General features: G+C 39.3%; 1 long non-coding RNA gene across 2 annotated transcripts in view; it reads left to right on the top strand.

Annotated features, from left to right (window-relative positions):
* Positions 1-264: 264 nt before the first annotated feature.
* LOC140249425 (uncharacterized) overlaps positions 265-22,509 on the top strand; it is a 32,038-nt gene continuing 9,793 nt past the window's right edge. The window contains exon 1 of one of the 2 annotated variants that reach the window (XR_011903009.1): positions 265-405. This is a non-coding gene — a long non-coding RNA (uncharacterized lncRNA). Of the gene's footprint in view, positions 553-22,509 lie in introns of both variants that reach the window. The other variant, XR_011903010.1, reaches the window with a different exon arrangement.

Here is a 22,509-nt window from a genome sequence, read left to right as displayed (position 1 = left end):
AGTCCTACTAAGGAGTGAAAAATGAAGACCAGAATGATGACTGTGAGACAGCAAGAAATATAATGCTACATATTCTCAATGATCCGTTTTGTTTAGAGTTAGGATCCTAAACCTAAATCCAGAGTTTCCATTCACCATTATACTTAAGCCCCAAGGAAGTAATAAAAAAAAAGTTATATACACTTGCATGGAAATTGTACATCTTTGCTTGATTCTTCTCTGATGAAATCAATATTCCTGGGACTGATCCTACCCCTGCACAGTGTTCCTATTGGGATGCCTCGTAATGCAGTGGCAATTCACAGCTGTTGCTAAGTGGTTGTTAAGAACTTGCAAGGCAGATAAGCCTCTGCAGAGAAATAGAAAGAGACTGTGGATCAACCAGAAATCTCTAGAGCTAGATCCGTAAGTGGATATCTCTATTATTATGTCCTTTACCTATTATCCTGTGCTGTAAATATTGCCAAAAGGCAATAGGAATAGTTTAAAAATCAAGGAACATATCAGAAGATAATTATAATTACAGTGCATGGTAATATTACCCAACTAAAGGTAAGAAAAGATTGTGCGCTGCATTCCAATATATTAAATGAGGAATTTGTAAGGGTGCTATCAGAATTCATTGAAATTTTTTATCATTCCAGCAGATAAGGACTTTTAATTTTTTTTCTTTAAAAAAGAAAAACAACTTTTAAATCTAAAATTCTTTTTTTCATATTGTTAGAAAGTGTATATGTGAAACATATTGTTACAGTCTTTAAAGAACTTTTATTGAAAACTGACTATGTAATGAAGGGATGTCAAGTCTTTCATTAGAATTACCTTAATATAGAAAGATTGTTAATGGAATAAAAACTTCAATATTTCAACAGATTGTGCAGTGTTTGAACAACACAGTTAACAATCTGGTTATTAAACTTTTTTTTTTTTTTCTTTTTTTTTTTTTTTCAGATGAAAGAAAGAAAAAATCACCATGAACTGTTTTTTGCTATTCAATTTGGCAAACATTATTCAATTGGCTATTTATAATTTGGCTTTGACTGACTCAAATTATGTACAGTTTACAAATGACAGTTGTCATTTATTGTCAGTTTATACAAACATAAAGTGGAACTTTAACAGTGTAAAGAGAATTCCTGGACAAGCATTTTGTTACAAAACTGTAAAATAAAATGGGTAATATATTCTTGTTAAGCGTGAACAAAGAGCAGTAACAATATGATACGCAACATCCTTTCACAGCTTTATCTTCTGGTTTCCTCTTTTTTCCCCATGCACTGCATTAATAGGAATAATAATAAGTTTAAATTTTGTCTTGAGACATCTTTGACATTTTTCAGATTCTTTTAAAGATAACTCTGAATTTCCTACATTCACAGTACTTAGTCTGGGAATGATGTTGCTGTGACTATGCACTTATCTGCCTTAAATTAGATTCAAGGTGCACATGGCAATAATCTGCTTTCAAATTGTTCATAGTTTTGAATTGTTGATAAAATCAAGTTATTTATCAAAAATAATTATTGCTTATGCGAACAGCAGACAATAAACCAAAAGGAATGATTACAATGAGTTTTTTCTTATTGTCTGAACATGTGAAGTTCCTGTTTATAAATTTTCTGCCACTTGCTCCTTTTTTTTTTTTTTTTTTTTTTTTTTTTTTTTTCCTTTTCTTTTTCTTCCCAATTTTAAGTACAGAAGTTCTGCCTTCTGCCTAAAACAATGGCTAGACTCTGGTGAATGACAAACGAAACTGGCTGGACTGTTGTACTCAGAGCGTTGTGGTCAGTGGCTTTATGTCCACGTGGATGCTGGTGATGTGTAGTGTCCCTCAGGAGTTCATCTTGGGACCAGTGCTATTCAACACACTCAGCAAATTTGCTTATGGCACCAAGCTGAGTGATGGAGTTGATATGACAGAAGGGATGCCACCCAAATGGATCTGAACAAACTCAAAAATTTGCCCCATGTCAACCTAATGATGTTCAACAAGGCCAAGTGCATGGTGGCGCATTTGGGTCAAGGCAATCCCAGATAAGAGTATAGATTGGGAGAACTTATTGAGAGCAGCCTTGTAGACAAGGACTTGGAGGTTCTGATGCAAGAAAAGCAGGACATGAGCCAGCTATTTACTCTTGCAGCTCAAAAGGAAACAGTATCCTGGCTGCTTCAGAAGAGCGGTGGCCAGTAGTGTCAGAGAGGTGATTTTCCCCTCCACTCTGCCCTTGTGAGGCCCCATTTGGAGTACTGTGTCCAGGACTGGGCCCCCCAGCACAAAAAAGATGTGGAGCCTTTGGACTGGGCCCGCAGGAGGGCCACTAAGACTATCAGAGGGCTGGAGCGCCTCTCCTATGAAGAAAGGTTGAAGGAGTTGGGCTTGTTCAGCCTGGAGAAGGCTACAGGGAGACCTCATTGTAGCCTTCCAATATGTTAAAGGAGATTATAAACAGGAGAGAAATCAGCTTTCTATACAGGTAAATCGTGATAGGATTTGGAGGAATGATTTTAAATTAAAAAAGATTTAGACTAGATGCCAGGGGGAAATTTTTCACTGAGAGGGCGGTAAGGTGACGGATGAGGTTGCTCATTGCCCCATCCCTAGAGGTGGCAGGGGATTTGGAACTAGATGATTTCTAAAGTCTCTTCCAATCCAAGCCATTCAATTTTTCTATGAATACACAAGAGATTTATACATCCAAATAAATAACATTCATTTATTTTAATCTAGAAAACGGGAGTTTGTTAATTGCTGTCCTTTGTTCAAAATGAAAATTTATATTCGCTCTCATAAAATGAGAACAAATGAGCATTTTATGAACTCGAAGTTTTCTGAAGCAGCGTTCAAGAGGTTCTTTATTTTTTTAGGGAATTTAAAGCAGCTCTGCTGCTCTCCAAGAGTACCTAGAGGTGCAATACATCTTTACAAAAAGCATTTTTAACAAAAAATAAAGTGGATGCTTAAATTTCATGAAATAGAGTAACATTTCTCCTTACAAAATCTTAGAAAATAATTATCTGAGGCTGTCTGGCATACAATAAAAATGCTTTTCCGCACACTTCCACTTATACTGGCACTGCTGAGATGTTTACATACACAGTAGTCTGTCTTTATGGGTGGCCTCTATTACCCAGTGCCTATTGGCTCATATATATTATTTAGCTTCCTGAAATACTGACAAAGATAACCACCTGGGAGGCTGAAAATAAATTTCAAATGCAAGATGATTTGTTTAAAGAGGTAGACTTTTTAAAATTTCGCCTCTAGTTGAATAACAGCAATTTTGAATGCAATTATTTTTCCCTGAGATCACACTTACAGATATGAGCTGCAAGAGACCTCTTTTAAAGATCCTGTTTTGAATATGGATGAGTGAAGAACCACTTATACAACACATTTAATTTTTTTTTTCAGAATTAACCCATAACTTCTAGAAAATGACACTACATTCTAAAATAATGTCAAACATCTCACAATACTACCCAGAGAAGATTCACCCCTAGCCATAGAGTCTGCATGGCATTACATTTTAGAAGCTATTTTCTGTTACAGCACAGTAACATGGCAGGAAGAAATGCTATCAGGGTAGCTATAAGTATGTAAATGCAGATAGGATTTATACCAGCTGAAATATTTGAATATTATTTTTACTAACTGGATTTTTATACTGCTAAACCATTCAGTCTTGCTTAACTCATGGACCCTTGAGAGTCTGAACTGATTTGGTTTGTCTGTCAATGTTCTATTTGTACAAAAGTCCATAATAAGCAAAGTTGCAGCTTTTGTTTGAGTTCTGTGTGGACAGCTAAGCATCTGCACCAGTTATATACACTGCAGTGTATCCTTTTCTGGCTGAGAAAGCTTAGAGAAAACTACATCAATCTGTTTTAAAATCAACAATAATAAAAACAAGAAACACTAAGACCCTGAAAAAGATACATTCATTTGCTTGGGATAAGAATAGTCATGGAAAATATCAAACCAAAGCTATTTTGCAGAATCACTGTGATATGTAGCAAAGTAAGGACCTAAATGAAGTGGTTCACTAAACCCAGACATTTTCTGGCTTCACTATATACATTCATTGCAGCTTAATATTTCTTCCTCAGATATCCTTCATATGAAATTATTAACAGCTTGATTTTTGAAAAGGCAGATGCTGAACGATATGCTTTGAATTATTAGAAACTGCAAGGCCAGGTGAGATTGGATCTGAGCTTTTATTTTACTTCAGGATAATCCTGAGTGTTAGCAGTGAGGACACAGATCACCGAAGATCTCTGTCAAATATTTTAGAGAACCACAACAGAAACATTAAGATCAACGTGAACAGAGACAGGCCTGTATGTGGAGGCACCAGAAGGGATAGGAGGGTCATCAGAGCAGCATTTTGTTGATGTTGATTGCGCACTGACTAGCAGGTCATGAAGATCCCCTCATGGTCATGTGTACCTGAACTAAAAGACTCAGACCACTCGGGTCTCTCATCAGGATGGGAGGACAAAGATCAGACTGGGGACCTTGGCCATCCAAAGAAGGTGAGAAAGAACAGTGAGGAAGTCCTAATGACTCACAGAAGTGAAACAGGATGGAAAGGCAAAAATCACAGGCAGCTCCTCAGGAGCACAAAGGGCACTTCCAGGCCCAGCCACAGACCCCACTGCAAGCAAAACCCAGGAAGGACTAAGAGTTGGTATCTTGCCATGAGCACCTCAAGACCCTGCAACAGGCTGCCCAGGGTAGCAGGCACAGCCTTAAGCTGCCAGAGTTCAAGAAGCATTTGGACAGTTCTCTCAGATAGGAGTTTGAATTTTGGGTGGTGTTGTGTGGAGATGAGAGTCGTACTCAGTGATCCTTGTGGGTCCTTTCATGATATTCTGTGATTCTAAGAATTGTCTCTGAAACTGCTCAAGTTTACCAGAGGAAGTGAGACAAAGCCCAGCTAATGTTATAAATTTGGACTAGAGAACAGCAGAATGATAGATCTTTTCCAGAACTTCTAGGAGATAGAGTCCCTATCATGTTGACCGAGAACTAAAAAGCTGCCCCCAGCCCTACTTGGCATGGTGCTGCTGCAGGTGACACTGGAGTGAGAGGTGGCACCTCCTGTATGCAGCTTTATCCACTGCCACCACCATGGTTCCACCTCCATGGCATCCCTCACCCGGAGGCTGCTACCTGGTGGGACAGCATGGACACTTCTACAGCACCCTAAAAGAGAATTTAAGGGGAGCAAACACTGTTAAAATGCTTGATTGTGCTGTGTGGAGGGACCATTTATTTCCAATCAAAACATTTTATTCCTTCTGGGGCTTGACACTTAACGTGATGGGGAATTCAGCTATTCTGCAGTTAATAAATGCATACGAAAGCTCACTGTTGTACAGAAGAAATATACTTTGCTTGTTTTACATTTCAAGGCACACGGTTTTCTTAGATTCACCAGCACTTATTTTCCCAAGCCTGTTCTATATTCATTACATACTTATATGTCCCCTGCTTCTTTGCATTATAGGGATGTTTGCCATAAAATATATTTCCTTGGATTCCAGTATCTTCAAAACACCTCAGGTATTTTTACAAAATCCATTTTATTTTCTTCCTAGTGAAGTTTATTAAAATATCCACTTCTACAGGCTGTAGTACATGGAATGAAGCTATAACTCACACTTAACTACCTTTCTCCAGTCATGCTGCTGAGAGCAAAACAAATTTAAGCTCTTCTTTTGACTCTGCTGACTCCTGGATGTGGTCTTTCTCTTACTAATCAGGGTCATGTCTTTAACGGCCATCAGTGTTCTTACTGGTGATTGAGGAGCACTGTTAGACTCTCATAATATAATTATTACCACCTGTTAGGTAGCAGCAGCTTGGCTTCTGAAATGCATACAGAAGCCAATGCTTATTACATTCTTCAGTGCTTCATTTTAATCACTCCCATTTTGTCCATTCTATTTTTCCCTTACTTACCACTGTAGTAAAGCAAGACCTAAGATCCTTGGCATCTACTATTAAGACTTATACACAATGTTAATTAATCCATAATACTGGACATCTCTCCCCAGCTATGCTTCTTGCCTCTTCCTCAGTGAAACCACTGCAAGCCAAACACTGCCTATGCATCTCACAGGGGCACAGCCAGATGGCTTTCTATTTTTCAGCACTCGTGATTGATCTATTAAAGAAGTTGATTTCCTAAAAGAAGAAAAGAATGTAGCAAAAATCAATAGCCATACTACAGTCATAGAATGGCCTGGGTTGAAAAGGACCACTATGATCACCTAATTTCGACCCCCCTGCTATGTGCAGGGTCACCAACCACCAGACCAGGATGCCCAGAGCACTATTATTTAAAAAAAAAATTCAATTGAAATTTTATGTGTATATTCAAACACAAAGAAAGGGCAACTGTTATGGTTTACAGGCTGATTTGGCTTGTTTCCATGGCTAGAAGGGCAGAGGGACCTGTGGATCTGGAAAGGGGTAAGGGAAAAAGACAGAGAAATGGGCCTAAAAGAAAACAGCAGCAACAATCTGAGGAGAAACTAACAAATACATTAAATAAGATACTGGAATGCAAGGAAACACACTATAATACAATATAGTACAATATAATTAGAATTGAAGCTTATAAATAAAATAGAATGTACCTAAAAGCTGAAGACCTTACTCTAATGGGGAGCCCACATGCTGCTGAGACCAAAACAGAAGGGGAAACGACCTATGAAGGCCTTTTATCTTCCCCAGGTGGAAATGATAACACAACAGCGAACAGTCCTCTCAGGGATGTAGTATGTATTGCCTCTTGTTTTCTGAGACAGGTACCTGGACATAGAGCATTAACTCTTTAGCTCCCAGTGCACTACATGCTGCTATTATGTGGAATACCTGTAACCAAAAATCATAATACCATGACAGTAACTTATAGGGTATGTGAGTTCTCCATCTCTAGATGTTTCAACACCACAACAGGATGTCTTCTGAGGGATCGCCTTAAATCAGACTGAAAGTATGGCTCAACATGAGGTAAAGTGTGTTAAATGCTCTTTTTTTCTTGCAGTAGAAGAAGCCAAACCACACTGAAAATTACCTCTTCTTTTGAAATCTTGAAGCAATATAAATTACCTAGCTTTTTGTTTTTGTTTTTCCCCAAGAATACTTGCCTATCTTCCAGATTATTGTGAGTCTTTCATCTTGCACATTGCTCGGCCAAGCTACTGTGTTTTGCTTAAAAGAAACAAGTAGCGACAACAACGAAGAAACAAAACTGCCAGCTTACCTGGTTGTTGATTGTGAGGAATTGGCACCAGGAAACTGCATACATGGAAAGCTTGAGCTCTGCTTTTTTGTTGGCATATCAGAAAATTTCAGCAGAATTATTTTGAGGACAGCACTAAAATAAGTAATAAACAGAAGAGAAATGAATGACAGTATACGCATGTCAGAATTTGCTTTCGCTTTGTTTCAGTTTTCTGCTTTTCTACTACAACTAGTTTTGTTGTTGTTGTTTTCATGTAAGATAGCAGCAGATAGGACCCTTACTGAAGAGTTCAGAGAATCTTTCAATTTGTAGAGTACAGAAAATTGAAGCAAATTAAGTATGATTTGTGTAAGAGAATCTGGATGGAAATAAATGCATACTATAGTCCCAAAGACTATGTGACTGGGTTACTTGGAAGGAAGGAAGGAAGGAAGGAAGGAAGGAAGGAAGGAAGGAAGGAAGGAAGGAAGGAAGGAAGGAAGGAAGGAAGGAAGGAAGGAAGGAAGGAAGGAAGGAAGGAAGGAAGGAAGGAAGGAAGGAAGGAAGGAAGGAAGGAAGGAAGGAAGGAAGGAAGGAAGGAAGGAAGGAAGGAAGGAAGGAAGGAAGGAAGGAAGGAAGGAAGGAGGGAAGGAAGGAGGGAAGGAAGGAGGGAAGGAGGGAAGGAAGGCGGGAAGGAAGGCGGGAAGGAAGGCGGGAAGGAAGGCGGGAAGGAAGGCGGGAAGGCGGGAAGGCGGGAAGGCAGGAAGGAAGGAAGGAAGGAAGGAAGGAAGGAAGGAAGGAAGGAAGGAAGGAAGGAAGGAAGGAAGGAAGGAAGGAAGGAAGGAAGGAAGGAAGGAAGGAAGGAAGGAAGGAAGGAAGGAAGGAAGGAAGGAAGGAAGGAAGGAAGGAAGGAAGGAAGGAAGGAAGGAAGGAAGGAAGGAAGGAAGGAAGGAAGGAAGGAAGGAAGGAAGGAAGGAAGGAAGGAAGGAAAACTCTCAAAATCTGATATTTTTCTGTGCCTACCATTAATTCAAGAATGCAGTATAAATTTAATTTGCAGTATCTTATATTTCTATTGCACGGGAAATTTTAAAAAGGACTGTAATAGTTTAAAATATTTATTAAAGCTCATAGGATCGTGAAGTTCTTGAATATTATAATTTAAGTAAATATAGATTTGTAAAAAAAAATATTTTAAAGTGAAAGGTTTCTGTCTCTGTGGTTTTATTATCAGAGGTTTCTGAAATCAGTTATGTTAAACAAAGAAGAGTTCATCAGAAGGGCACCAGAAGCTCTCAAAAGGGGGATGTTCTGGTAATACATTATCTGCAACATGGTCTGTCTGCAAGAACTCCACACTGCAGCTCAGGCTCACAGCTAACAACCAAGCAGGAGCACCCTCCCTTTGGAGAGCAGAGATCCAGGACATGGCACATCTCCAGGGCTGCCCATTGCCAAAGTAGTGCCACCAAAGTGGCCATGTTCTGTTCACACCCTACACATCAAATCAATACACCTGGATCTGCATTAGGGATTTGACCAGAGAGCAACAGAATGGCACCTGGATAGGTCACTCTGGCTGTACCCGCTTGCTCCCACTACTCTTTGAGCTTTGTTATTCAGCTGTTAAACTCCCTAAAATGCTAAAATGTGGTGTGAGGATAGGAAAGATGTTGCATTACAGAGGAATGCATCTCTGGATCAGGGTGGAGGAAACGGGGAGTCACTTGGAACTATGCCTTTCCTCTGGCAGACCTTGTTGTGGTTCAATTATAACTGGCAATCTCATGATTTATTATGTTACTTGTGGGCTAAGAAAAAAAAAATGGAGAAAGGCAAGGTCTTGTTTATCGCTACTCCATTAGCAAGCTGCAACATCAGCTCACTGCCTTCCTGGGCCAGCACAGAAATAATTAATCATTTAGTTCAAAGCTGGAGCACAGATGATGCAGCTTGGGCCAGGGATCAGCACAGGGCAGGGATAAAGCACATAAAACTCTTCCAGGGAAACTCTGTAGTTGCCATTTCATTTAGGAAAGCTTTTGGTATTTGGTAACTTAAAATACGAATCAGAGAAAAATAAAAGCATCCCATGCTGTATCTTGTCCCAGCAGTTGCATGGTAACTGTCCCAGCAGTTTCATAAAAAGCCAGCTAAGGCAAGTGGAAAAAAAATATATTGCTGCTGTCAGAGTCTAACAAATTTAGAGATTTTAATTGCGAGAAAACACAGTCCACAACCATTTAGTGAGTGGTGTTTTGTCAGTAATAGGTGTGGTTGGCAGACATAAAAGGAAAAATTATCACCTGACGTAGCATTTAAAGGAGAACATAGATAACTGAGTGTCTTCCTTCATACCTTTTACTACCACATCACTGATCTCTTCCAAAAATATAGGAGAATATGAAACTTTTACAGTATCATTGCTTTGCCTTTTTTCTCAGTGGTAATTCAACAGGAAGTTTGTGAGGGGAAGCCAACATAAGATCTGTAGCAGTCCTGCACTCTGCCATTTTCATTAGGCTTCACAAATAGATCTTCTATATTTCAGCAGTGGGAAATATCACTCAAATAACAGAGTTATGGCTCAGCAAGTATATATGATACAGATAAACATGATGCAGTGCTCAAAAAGATTACAACTTCAGAATCAATATCTCTCTCCATCGTATAAAATTATTCTGGAATGATTCAAAATGAAGATAAAAAAGAATATTTGGGGAGAGCAGGGGCAGAGACTGCACCAGTCCACCTTCTACCTCAGAAAAAGACTTTAAATATATCCCAGTAGTTAGAAAATACTTCCATAGATAACTATTGGATACAGTCCTCTCACATTTAGTTTCAAAATATGAAACATTTAGTCCAATTTGTATAAGGAAGAGCTAATAACAGAGCACTATAGCCTTAAGATAAGAACTATCACATAAGAGAAGAAGACTTTTGTGACTGGAAAAAAAAAAACAAGAACCCATAACCACAAGCAATCCTAAATTTAAATAATGTTTATTTGCCTTCATAATAACTCCTCCTTCCTGTGGTGCATCTGTCTGCAGGACAGGCTATTTGCCTTGTCCATATGGAGCATAACAAAACCGAGATATTTCTTAAAAACTAATTGGGAGGAATCGGTTTTGGACTAAGAACATAAAAACTTTGAATGCATTAAGTTCTCTTGTGGTTCAGTGGAAGCTATCTACCACAGTGTTAGCTCCCTGAAAAACAATGGACAGCACTATGGCAGTCCTGTCCAATTTGAATGAGAGTGGTAGTTCTCAAGTTATTTTGCCAAGTACCTCTGTGTTTTTCAGTCACGAGAAGTCCTACCTGCAAGGCCCATATAGTTTGGCACTACATACATTTGAGAAGTCCCAATGGGCAGCAGGACAAAACCATAAGTGTCTTGAACAAAGTAGTGTGCTTCCTGGAACATGTGAGCTCAGAAACTTCTTATGACTCCTATCTGTTTTTTTCACTTATGGATTGGCAGCATCTCACGGCTTCAGACTGACTAGCCATGGGAAATGTGACTTTTAAGCCACTTTGTGTCTTTTATAGTTTGTGTGGTGTTGGTGCCTCACATGCTGCAAGACCTGATCATAGACACACTGCAATTAGAACAGGTCAGTCTAGCTACAAAGTCAGTGTAGGAATCCCTTCCCTTTACAAAGATACGGTGGCTTGGGAGAAGTTCAGGCTCATATTTATTCTCCATATGGATCATTTTCTGCTCCTTTTATATCTTTCCTTCTGATCTCTCTAATTCGTCGTTGTGATGGTGCTGTGGGCACATGTAACTACAGAATTCAGTATTCGATTTTTCATGAAGATTGAAGCCACCCACCAGTTATGGTTGTTGATGTATATAATTTTTCAATTACTCCCCTTACTGGTCATTCCAAGTTTCCCTTTGAAACAGGTGCTTGACTACAGCCTGTTAAAGCCTGCTTGGATTCTGGATCATTTAACGCATGTCTGTTATGGACAGAAATGTCCTTCAGTGCTTTCTCTACAGATTTTTTTCCACCCTTTGATGCAAATCAGCACGCTTCCAACTCAGTTTTAAAGAGAAAAAACAGTTAACATCAAATGAGAATCTTGCACTAACTTCCTGGAAAACAAGCAGTAATTCAGATCTTTTCTGCCTAGAAATCAGCAAAGACAGTATTATCAGCATTTCTTCAATTACATGCAAGCACACAACCAAAAGTTAAAAGTCTATTGCAAAATCTGACTAGGAGGACAGACTTCAGAACAACAATCCTTATGCTAAAGTACATAATGCTGCTGAAATGCATATTCAAAGACTTTCTGCATATGAACAATAGCTGCTCAAACCCCCAGGGTAGAAAAATGGACTGGATTTTGTCATAGTGCTGTATCAATTGTGGTGCTTTTTTGCTTTCCTTTCTTAAGTAGCATATACTGGCTACCACTGGCAATGAAAACACACATTTTAAAAACCCCTTTAAACCACTGCTTTTGGTTACTGTCCTTGAAGATGTAGCAGCTGGTAACATGGGAACTTTCATCATACATCAATTAGTTAGTGAGTGAGAACTAGTGCACATGTTAATTTACTGTTTTCATTAAATGGAGCTGAACAGAATTATCACTGATGAGTCTAATGAAACGAATATTACATCTCAGCAGATACTCTGACTCAGAGGCAGAAAAAGTACTTGCAGCTACAGGAATTTTTTCACACTGAACTTTGACAGAAAAATCAGTTCATATATCTCATGTATTTACACACAAATCCATAGAAAATGTTCATTAAAAAAAACCCAAATTCTTAAAGGAATTTATGTCTGGGATGGATAAAATTTATTTTTCTCAATGGAACAGAAATGCTTTGTTTCTGCTAATTTTTTCACTGGCATCATTGCATTGTCCCAGAGCCCCATTTTTGTGTGTTCCTGCTATCTTGGCTCTTGGGCTGTTTTTTACACAGCCATTCACACAAACACAAGCGATGGCACAAGATAGGAAACCTGTATTAGCTCTTCAATGCATAAAAGTAGGAGGGGCAAATACAATTCTCTTTTTTTAATGTCACTTTTGCAAAAGGATCTCAGCACTACAGTTGGTTGTGAAGCTGGACTTGCACACTTGTGTCCCAAACAGTGATTCTACAGTGTTGCACGCTCACACTGATAGCTGCCTGTGATTACAGAATGAAACAACAGACAATCCCTTCAACCTTTGTTACCTACTGAAAATTTAAATTATTTAAATTCATTTTGCTACTTTAAATAGTAGAGTGATATCAGTTAGAAATATATCCATATATAAGTATAATATATATCCATCAGCTTAGTCCTCCTAAGCAAGTATTTGTACAGTATATAGATATATGATATATATATATCATATATATATATTTAAGTGTAAGAATTAACTGAGACAGGAAGATTAAGTGTTAAAAGTGGCAGAGAAGCCAAGAAAAGCCTTCCCCAACACCTAACAATTAAGAGGTGGGAGGAGATGGGGAAGAGGTGAATACCAGAGAGGGTGTAGTGGATTCCAGCCAGATTTGAAGTAAACACATGAATCTTAATTGCATGAGAGAAATTCCAAGCAGACAGGAATAAATGAGAAAGCAAAATGTGGACTGGCTTTGTTCTAGAGTACCAAAAGCAGAGCAGGAGAAACTAAAGAAATTTAGCCTTTTACTTACAACTAATTTTTATCTGTCAGTGATCATTAGTGGAAGCATGATTCAGAATGTTTCTGACCTCCCCAAAGCCTGTGCTGGATGGAAGCTGTCAGGACTGCATGTTGTCACCAGTGTAGCTGCTTAGTTTCATGAAGATCAGTAGAGGAGTCTGTATGACATACAGATCTTAGCTAATTTAAATTAGTGCTGGTCATAATCTTTATAGGGATGAGACAAATTTATATCAGTTGAAGATCTGCCTTACTCTGCCTTGTTCTGCTTCCAGAAAACATACTGTTTATCTTCATTTTAATGCAAAACACCATATTAAAGCATTCTTTTTATTATCCAAGTGGGCTGCATGAGTGTGAGAGAAAGCTCATAAGGTTTCCAAAAGTTGGCAAGAAGATCATCAACTGATGAGTAAAAAATCTGAGTCACGGACCCACTCTTTTGATGTCTATTTCTAGTCGCTGATGTCAGCATTGCAGGTCTCAGAAAAGGGCTGGTTTGGGTAGGAAGTGTTATGATCCTTAAAGAGACTGTGAGCCCACCTCTGTAGGTCCGTAAAGAGAGACCCAGGCATTTCTGACAAAGCTTCTATCTGGAAAGGCACAAACTTTTACATCTTTTTTATGCAATAGTGGGAGAGATGAAGTTCCCTGCAGGGCAAGAGTAAAGGTGCAGGCAAGAGTAAATGTTTCAGGCAGTTCCAAATGGCTAGTGCAACCCCTGTTGTCTTGGCTTGGCTCTGCTTCTAGCATGACCCCTAGGAAAGGAAAGGAGGACAACAGCTGTCTCCCCATCACAGAAAGGCAGGCAGTGATTGTCACTGCAGCTGAAGCTGACCAAAGACTTAACGAGATTTCAGATGAGTAAACTCTGTGTTAGGATTTCATGCATTCCACACCACGAAGGGATCTAGGAATCCTGCAAATAAGACAGCGCTTGCTGATTTTTCAGCTATTTTTGAACTCCCTTCCTTTCCTTATCACCACTTTAAAGGCCAATTTGTTAACTTGTGAAAGAGTATTTGCAAAGGTCTCATATCTACACCCTATATGAGAAAACAGCTAGTGATTTGCATGACTGATTCAGATGTTGCTGCCATCTGCAATAATCTAAATTCTATGTCTCATTTGAGAAGATACATAAGGAAAGAGTCATAAATATGACTAACCACATGAGAAATCAAATACCTAAGGAACAGTACTTTCTGTACAATCTCGAACTCCACACTAAGAATATACATAGTTTTAGTGATAAGAGATTAGTTTGAGCATTTGCAGAAATCGGGCTTATTGAAACTTGCCTGAGAGAAAACTGCAAACAAATTGAATATCTGGACAAAATATAAACACATTCACTTTTTTCTTCAGGCATTACCAGTGATGAGAAATTAAGCTGGAAAATAATTTAATTAGAACTGGAACCAGAATACACTTCTTCCAGTAAAACCAAAATATTTTTGAGTCGTTGACACGTGCAACAGGAATTCTCCTCCCAAGAAACAAGATTTGTATTTAAATAAAGGAGACATTTTCACAACAAATATTCATAAGCAAAATAAAGCAATAATTTGTTGTTCCATAACAAATGAGAGTCTGACCAAACAAAGAATTATGCTCAGATCTGTTGGAGTTTGTAATTTCATAGAATCATAGAATCACGGGTTTGGAAAGGATCTACAAGATCATCTAGTCCAACCGTCCTCCCATTAACATTGCTACCACAAGCCACTAAACCATATCTCATAGCTCCTCATCCAGACACCTCTTGAACACTGCCAGGGATTGTGTGGGCAGGTTCCATTTTGATCTCTGAAATGGACAAAATTTTTTAGTGAAGTAAGTATCTGCATTTGCTCAAGAAACAAAGAAAACCAAAGTAGAAATAACCATGAGTACAGTCGATATTGATATTTAATTTTCTTGCTCACAAAGACCATCTGGAAAATCCTCATCCACAAAAAAAGATAGAAGTTCTTCTGTCTTATTTAATATAAGTCTATAATTAAGATATTTAATATCTGTCTCTTCACCCAAACTGTTAGTGAAAACATAGATGAGACTAGAGTGAAGGTAAATCCTCACAGAACTACATAAGTATAAACCTCCCTTTTGTCAAGAACCTACTAAAAAGTATTTTTTGTTCATGTTTTTGCTTAAAGGCAAGGGCTGCTTCATCTGAGCTATGATTTTGTAGCTGTAAATATGGTGCTAAACATATCGAAAAGACTTAGTACAACAAAACTATAAAACATTTGCAGCTCCCCTTGTGTCCACAAAGGCCATTTCCCCAAAATTAAGAGAATTAGTTGGATTTGCCAAGAACAAGTAACGTGAGAAGAGAGTTGGTGGCAACACATCCCATCATAATTTTTCTCTTAGTTATGAATAGATTTTGCTGAAATATTTGTTCCAGAGTTTAGTTTTTTTTGTTTGTTTGTTTTTTTGAGTACTAAGTTTAATGGTTGGACTAGATGTTCTTCTAGGTCTTTTCCAGCCTTGACAATTCTGTGATTCTGTGATTCTGTTTCCCAGACAGTATGGAGCTCCTTACTCCACTTCTCATTCTTGTTATCCCTAAGGAAAACAAAACATAAGCAAACAGCAATATTGTCAGTTTATGGCACTTCATCCATCCTTTGAGGTGACTGCTACTGGCTCTGAGATCTTTTTAGCCTTTTTTTTTTTTTTTTTTTTTTCCTTTTCCTGTTGTAGAATGAAGTTCATCAAGAAGAGCAAAAATATTTTATTTATCCAAGTCTATTACTTAATTCTAATTGAGGCAGAGGCTTTATTGCTGGCATTAACTGTGTTTATTTCTGCTTCTAGATGAATTCTGCTGAAGGTTGAAAGGTAACAGAGAGCCGCTCTCCATAGTTAATAAAAATACTAAACCTTCTACAAAATTTGTATCTTCTATATAAAGTTGTGAGGCCAAACATTTCCTGAAGTTCAATTAGAAATTCAGTTTACCAAAATTCAATATCACTCAAAGTTGCAAATAGTTCAGGTATGCAATGGAATACATAATTGTCTATTGTATTTCCTTTAAATGCTGGTTAACCTCACACTGCTTCTATATTAACATAAAAGCAGAGACACACAGAATGAGAGTAGCCACAAAATATCAATATAAATTGATTGAAATATTTTGCTGAGAACGCAACTCACATGTCAAAATGAACGGTTCAGTTGTGATATTGAATGTGAAAATGAAAGGTGAATTCAATAACGGTCATAAACTTTCATCTTCTTAAATTGTTATTAAATATATTGTCGTTAAATATTCTGTAAATAATTAATTATATCCAGAAATGAAAATACTGCTATGTAGATGCCATTTCAATGGCAATAAACAGATGAACATATATTTCCCATAACAAAGCTTCTATAAGCTTCCCCATAAGCTTATGGAAGTATGGGATAGGTGAGTGGACTGAGAACTGGATAAGTGTCAGAGCTCAGAAAGTTGTGGCCAGTGGCGCAGAATCTGTCTGGAGGTCTGTAGGTAGCAGTGTTCCCTAGGGATCAGTACTGGGTACAGTCTTATTCAACACCTTCATCAATGACTTGGACAAAATGATAGAGTACATCCTCAGCAAGTTTGCTGATGACATGAAGCTGGGAGAGTGGATAACACACCAGAAGGCAATGCTGCCACACAGCAGACAAAAGCCTGGACAGACTGGAGAGAAGGGCAGAGAGGAATCTGATGAGCCTCAGCAAGGGCAAGTGCAGAGTCCTACACCTGGGGTGGAATAATCGCTTTCATCGGTACAGGTTAGGGGCTGAGCTGCTGGGAAGGAGTTCTCCAAAGAAGGACCTGGGTGTCCTGATGGACAACAGACTGGCCATGAGGCTGTAGTGTGTCCCAGTGGCCAAGAAGGCCAGTGGTATCCTGGGGTGCCTTAAAAAGAGCATAGACTGCAGTACTACGTCCAGTTCTGGGCTCCCAATTCAAGAAAGACAGGAAGCTCTTAGAAATAATCCAGCAAAGGGCAACAAAGATGATAAGGGTGCTGGGACATCCTCCTTTGTGAGGAAAGGCTGAGGGATCTGGGAGTGTTCAGCCTGGAGAAGACTGACAGGAGGATTTTATTGATGCTTATAAATAACCAAAGGGTGCCAAGTGGTGCACAGGAACAGAACAGTGAGCAACAGGTACAAACTAGAACATGGGAAATTCCATACAAACATGAGGAAAAACTTATTTACTTTGAGGGTTACAAAGCACTAGAACAGGCTGCACAGATGAGTGAATCTCCTTCTCTGGAGATATTCAAAACCCACCTGGACACTCTTGTGTGACCTACTGTAGGGAATTTGCTTTAGCAGGGTGTTGGACTAGATGACCCCCAGAGGTCCCTTCCAACTCCTGTGATTCTGTGATGTATTTTTCTTGCCATATTTGCACTAGAAAAAGAGAGCTTTAACACCTATTGGTGAATAGAAATATATTAAACCTGAGGGGAAGAGACAGACCTAGTTAAAACAAGCTTTTTCATCTGGCAACTTCTAGAAGGCAATTTGCACTTGATCTAACTTACATATTAATACAGTAGATGATTAGCTCAAAGAGTAATTGCTTTTTAAAGTCATATTTTTGAAAGTGCTAAAACTCCCAGAAGTAAATTAAAATGAGTTTTTAGAACTGTATAAGATGAAAATGCTGTCATCTTTAATAGTTTATATGTGACCATGGTACCTTCCTTCTCTGCTTTCTTTCAAGAGCCTTTGCTTGTAGGTCCAGAGGAAAAGTTTAACTTCATTGCTAGGACTTCATTTTAGTTTTAATTCATACATTTAAGTATGTGACCAATTCTTATTTAAACAGATAAGGGTTAAGTGGTGTAGTTCTGGATAAGTCTGTGTTTACCTCATTTCTGAGTCCTTCTCAGTCTTCAACGATAAAATAATACTAAATTTTTCATATTTAACAAAATATGAACAAAGCAGGCTATAGTTGTATAAATGCCCCATCTTTTCCTGTAAGGATTTGGTGTGATTGGAGTTAATAGTGGGTAAAAATGTCATAAAACAGCAGAGAGAGAGAGGCTCACACTCCTTTCCTCTTGAGTGGGGCAAAAAAGAGGTGCCATGCAAAATGGTGCCAAATGGATTTCGTTGCAGCTCCATGCTGTATGAGGGCTGCAGGCCTCCACTGAGGCACCTGCAACCATCAGGATTGAAATTGCTGTCCCCAGAAAACAAATAAAAACACTGCAGGGCAACATTAGATTAGTCCTTTGCTTAACACATCAAGAGGCAGAAACAATAAGGCATGGCAAAGAACAGCATTTTCAGGAGAGCTGCAGTAGGAGGAGATTTTGACAATCAAGGTTAGCAAACTAAACTTTAAAGGACACTTCACATTCACTGAAGCTGGAAGGCTGGGGCCGCTCCACTTTTGACTCTTAGAGCTCACACTGACTGCAGTGAACTCAGAACTGGAGGTGAAGGCCCCAGCTGAAGAGAGCACTTAGCCACATTCCTAAGTGTTTTGTTGACAAGGGCTAGGCTGAAGGATGTGCTTAATGTGCAGGTGACAGTGCTCATAGAAAATGAACTGAAAATGCATATCCCAAAAGGATTGCAGAGCAGTTTCACATTTGCTCTCTGACTGTCATTCTGTTGGCAGAACCTTCCTGCACATGACTTGCAGCAACATGACTCAGACAAAGGTGCATCATTTCAATAAATACAGAAAGCTACTTGTCATTTGCTATTCCTGCCACCCCAGTAGGAATTCAGTGGAATTCCATGGCAGGAATTGCATGGCAATATGAAAAACTCATGTATGCACATCTGTGAGCTAAAACAGAGCAAGGGCAGGACACTAACACTTGTCATCACTTTATAAATTGATTTTAATAATGAGGAACAAGTATTTAGGTTCTGTTGAACAAGAGAACTAGAAGGAATACTGATAACAATGGCTTAGAAGCACAAAAGCACAGGGGCTACCCAAGTGTATGTAAAGAGGTTTCAGAGCCCTTACCCTCTGTAAGACACAAAGTGATCCAAGGGCACAACAAAAGAGATGCATCATTAGGATGATTAACATGCACAGACAACCAGACTAAGCAGTGCCCACCTTTTTAGTAACCTTACATTCAAAGCGGGACACCTACACTGCGTGTAGGAGCTGCAGCCATGGGAATTTCCCACTCTAGTTGTAATATCTATATCAGTGTACTGTAGGCAGCCATCTGATTGCCTCCTGTCTCCTTTCTCCCTTATGCATTTGGATACACATGCAGTACAGTTTTTGCTTTTAGTATCAGTCCAGCTTCAACAAGATATGTGCTTACAGGATAAACCATGATCCTCAAAGGAGAGAATTCTCATGGACTGAAGAAGTCCTTTTCCATGGTGTACAGTCCAGCTGTGTGTTTGCTATACAAAATATCAGCATCACTCTACACTTATTCCAGCACTGTGAAAACAGAAAATGACTTTAATAGTAAAAATGCAAGATTAGAGGCATTTTTAGCACCTCCATTTGCAATGTGGAGCTTTTCTAAGTAATAGGATTTCCAGTTCCATGGAAGAACTACTTTCAAGAAAGCAGCTGCCAGCAGAAGAAATCTAACAGGACTTGGAAGCTACATTATGTCCTTTTGCACCTTAAGCGCAGTGTAAGACTTCTGAAATCATATCTTTTATAACTGTTAATTTATCTTGGATCAAATAGATCAACTAGCATTATGCCCTTTGGTGATACATATAAACATGAGTGGTGCAGTCAATACATTTTAGGGACAGGAAGCCATCCAGAGGGACCTGGACAGGCTGTAGAAGTAGACCATGAGAACCTAAAGAGGTTTAACAAGACCAGGTGCAAGGTGCTTCCCTTGGGTTCAGGCAATCCCAGGTATTTATACAGACTGGGTGAGGAGCCCCTTGAGAGCAGCCCTGCAGAGAAGAACCTATGGGTCCTGGTGGAGAAGAAGCTGGACATGAGCCAGCAATGTGTACTTGCAGCCCAGAAAGCCAACTGTGTTCTGGGCTGCATTAAAAAAGGAGTGGCCAGCAGGAAGGGGGAGGTGATTGCCCCCCTCTACTCAGCACTTGTGAGGCCCCATCTGCAGTATTGAGTCCAGGCCTGGGGGCTCCAGTACTGGAAGGACATGGAGCTCTTGGAACAGGTCCAGAGGAGGCCACTAAGCTGATCAGGGGATTGAAGCACCTCTCCTATGAAGAAAGGCTGAGGGCACTGGGCTTGTTTAGCTTGGAGAAGACTTCAGGGAGACCTCATTGTGGCCTTTCAGTACTTGAAAGGAGCATATAAAAAGGAGGGGGAATGGCTGTTTACATGGGTTGATAGTAATAGGACAAGGAGGGATGGTTCTAAACTGAGACAGCGGAGGTTTAGTTAGATATTAGGAGGAAAGTTTTCACTTAGATGGTGGTGATGCACTGGAACAGGCTGCCCAAGGAGGATGTCCTATCCCTGGAGGCATTCAAGTCCAGGCTGGATGTGGCTCTGGGTAGCCTGGTCTGGTGGTTGGTGACCCTGCACATAGCAGGGGGGTTGAAACTAGATGATCTCTGAGGTTCTTTTCAATCCAAGCCATTCTATGATTTTATTATGACTCTATGATAATTCTTGCAAGTAATTTAGTTAAAAAGAAAGAGTTGTGGAGGTGCCTGGGTGAAAAATGGTTGGCAGAATTAGATTAAATCCTTACAGCTTACAGTGAGATAGAAATTTGCCAACTTCATTTGGTCTAAGTGTAAAAGTCAAGGCATCATAAAATATTTCTGGTTGGAAAGGGCCCCAGAAGCACTGAATATAGCCCCCAGCTGAGAACAGGGATAAATTCAGTCATATCAGGCTGTTCAGGGCCTTGCCAAGTTATGAAAATTTCTGGAGGGTGCACAGTGATTCTGCACAACATGTTCCACTGCTTAACCAACCTCTCTGTGCTATTTTCCCTTATATCTTGTCTGTATTTAGTTTTTTCTTGTTGGAATTTGACTGTCTGTAGTTCTTTCTGGTAAACATCAAACGAAATCATCCATACAGGACAGCCTTTCCTGTATGTCCCGTGGTCTGGTCCTGACCATCTAAGCTGCTCTTCAAAATGCCAGTCTTCTTGCATTTGGGGCCCAAACTGGACACAGTACTCCAGATGAGGCCTCTCAGGGGACCAAAGAGTCATAATCATTTACCTCCTCCTTGTGGAAGACATATGCTTACTAACACAGTCCAGTATGTGGTTAGCTTTCATTTCTGCAAGGACACACAATCCATACATCATCTTCTCCACCAGGATCCCCAGGTCATTTTCTCCAGAGCCACACTCCTGCAAGTTAGTCTCCAGACATCACCTGATTGTGACAATAAAAAGCGGCTCTGTGATGCTGTTCCATCAGAATGCACAGTTGTATCCTGATTGGTCCTCTGCTCCTAAAGGACGTGGTATACCTGAAAGAGCTGTTGCCACACTCATTTCAGCTGTCTAAACTCTGATGAACTATCATAATTATTTTCAAGAACAGGTTTGCAAATTCTGCCTATTACTACAAGAATTGTCTGGAATGTCAGATGCTGAACTGATAATTATTTCATGCATTTACAGCAAGCTCAACTCCTGATTATTATTCATGTCTCCTGCAGAAATATGAATCTCAATCTTTGGTGTGTTTTTCTATCACATGCCATAAATACCAAATTTAGGAAAGTTATTTTATAGAAGCAGAACACAAATGACAACAGGGCTTGTTCTAAAGACAGAGAGCAGACACACAAGCTGGAAACAGATCAAAAAGGTTGCAGGAAAGTGATGTAGCAACATACTAAGACTTTATATCGGAAAAGAAACAGTGGAGAAAAATGAACAGAGAACACAAATGTACAAGGTCAAGTATCAGTAAGGAGTTACCAACTTAGAATCAAGTGATCTGCTTCTGTCTACTCAGAACTGAGTTCATAAGTGGGAAAGTTGTCCTAAACATAATTTACGCCTTTCTCTTTTAAGAACATATTTAATCTCTGTAACATAATATTTACAAAATTATTACACAGTAATGCTAAAGAACATAGCAAGCAAAGTGAAGAAAGAAAGCACCTTATTTTCTCAAGTAACATTGAATCTTTGTCCAATCTGCCAGGCAATCAGTTTTCTTGGGAAACGACTCCAGCATGAACTACAGTTGCAAATTTGTTTGAGCTACATGCATGGAGTCACTGCATCTAATTTTCACTTTTGCAGCAGTTTGGGGTTTTTTCCTATTCAAAAAAACCAAACAAATAAGAAACGCATATGTGGACTAATTTAACATTTGTTTAGGTGAAAACTTAAGACCTAATAAGAAAAACATCAATTTTCATCTTTGCACACACTGAGAGATCAATTTCTTTAGGGAAACATGGAAGGACTATGCAGGACTACACCTTTTAACCAAGGGGAAATTCTCCCCTCTGTGATGGTTTACAAATTACAGTGCAGTCTTGCAGGTCAGGAAAAGGCCTTCCCATTCATTTGTGCAACACAAGGCTTCTGCCAGCACAGATAGGCTTCCTAAGGACAAACTTAGAGAAAGCCTACCTCAGTACATCAGCCTGATGCACAAAGTGACAGCCTCTGCTCAGGTACGG

Source organism: Excalfactoria chinensis, chromosome 3 (assembly GCF_039878825.1).
Source record: "Excalfactoria chinensis isolate bCotChi1 chromosome 3, bCotChi1.hap2, whole genome shotgun sequence".
NCBI classification, from domain to species: Eukaryota; Metazoa; Chordata; class Aves; order Galliformes; family Phasianidae; genus Excalfactoria; species Excalfactoria chinensis.
The sequence above is the reverse complement of the archived record's forward strand: the minus strand, read 5'-3'. Positions and strand labels throughout refer to the sequence as shown.